Raw genomic sequence first — 1,771 nt, forward strand, 5'->3', positions numbered from 1 at the left:
AGAGAAGGCAGCCGCACCCCTTGCAATTGGCGCCTCCCTCTCCCTCCGTAACACCTCTCCTCCCCGCTTGCGCTTGGCGAAGCCCTGCCAGGATCCTGCTGTATCCACCACCACGCCGGCGTGCTGCTGGATCTTCATCAACCTCTCCTTCCCCCTTGCTGGATCAAGAAGGAGGAGACGTCTTCCCAACCGTACGTGTGTTGAACGCGGAGGTGCCGTCCGTTCAGCACTAGGTCATCGGTGATTTGGATCACGTCGAGTACGACTCCATCAACCCCGTTCTCTTGAACGCTTCCGCGCGCGATCTACAAGGGTATGTAGATGCACTCCTCTCTCCCTCATTGCTAGATGACTCCATAGATTGATCTTGGTGATGCGTAGAAAATTTTAAAATTCTGCTACGTTCCCCAACAACTGCCACAACCCATAATGACAGGAGGCACCAAGAACAATTTTCTCGTCACAAAACCATCGGAACAATTCCAAGATACCCGCGTGATCCTAAAAAAATTTAGTGAAATTTGAGAAGAGAAGAGTCAAAACTCTATGTCAAGATGCCTCACAAGAGCGACGAGGGGACTGAGGAGTAAAAAGTATTCCTAACTCTCCGATATATATAATCCTAAATGACTCAAAACATTTCTAGACTCAATAACGCCAGCGATTCGATCAAACAGGGGGCTCCTAAGGTCGGGGAAGGCTCTGATACCAACTTGTAATGCCCTCGATGCGGCTATATCTCCCACGTGTCGAAGCACGACTTAGAGGCATAACCGCATTGAAAGCAATGTCACAAGTGAGGTAATCTTCACACAACCCATGTAATACATAAGGGAAAGAGATATATAGTTGGCTTACAATCGCCACTTCACACAATACATGAATAAAGCATTACATCATCCAGATACAATAAAGGTCCGACTACGAAACCAAAATAAAAGAAGACTACCCCAAATGCTACACAGATCCCCGATCGACCCCAACTGGGCTCCACTACTGATCAACTAGAACGAAACAACACAAAGGACAAGATCTTCATCGAGCTCCTCCTTGAGCTTGGTTGTGTCATCTGCACGGTTCAACGGCACCTGCAAGCTGGTTTTGGAAGTATCTGTGAGTCACGGGGACTCAGCAATCTCACACCCTCGCGATCAAGACTATTTAAAATTATAGGTAAGGTAAAGGTATGAGGTGGAGATGCAGCAAGCGGCTAGCATATATGGTGGCTAACATACGCAAATGAGCGCGAGAAGAGAAGGCAAAAGCACGGTCGAACAACTATGATCAATAAGTGATCCTAGAACAACCTACGTCAAGCATTACTCCAACACCGTGTTCACTTCCCGGACCCCGCCGAGAAGAGACCATCACGGTAACACACGCGGTTGATGTATTTTAATTAAGGTCAACTTCAGGTTTTCTACAACCGGACATTAACAAATTCCCATCTGCCCATAACCGCGGGCACGGCTTTTGAAAGTTCATAACCCTGTAGGGGTGTCCCAACTTAGCCCATCACAAGCTCTCACGGTCAACGAAGGATATTCCTTCTAGCGGGAAGACCCGATTAGACTCGGAATCTTGGTTACAAGACATCCTCGACAATGGTAAAACAAGTCCAGCAACACCGCCCGAATGTGCCGACAAATCCCGATAGGAGCTGCACATATCTCGTTCTCAGGGCACACTCAGATGAGACATCCTACGAGTAAAACCAACCCTCAAGTTGCCCTGAGGTGGCCCCGCAGTCTACTCGGTCGGACCAACACTC

The sequence above is a fragment of the Triticum dicoccoides genome, chromosome 4A (assembly GCF_002162155.2).
Source record: "Triticum dicoccoides isolate Atlit2015 ecotype Zavitan chromosome 4A, WEW_v2.0, whole genome shotgun sequence".
NCBI classification, from domain to species: Eukaryota; Viridiplantae; Streptophyta; class Magnoliopsida; order Poales; family Poaceae; genus Triticum; species Triticum dicoccoides.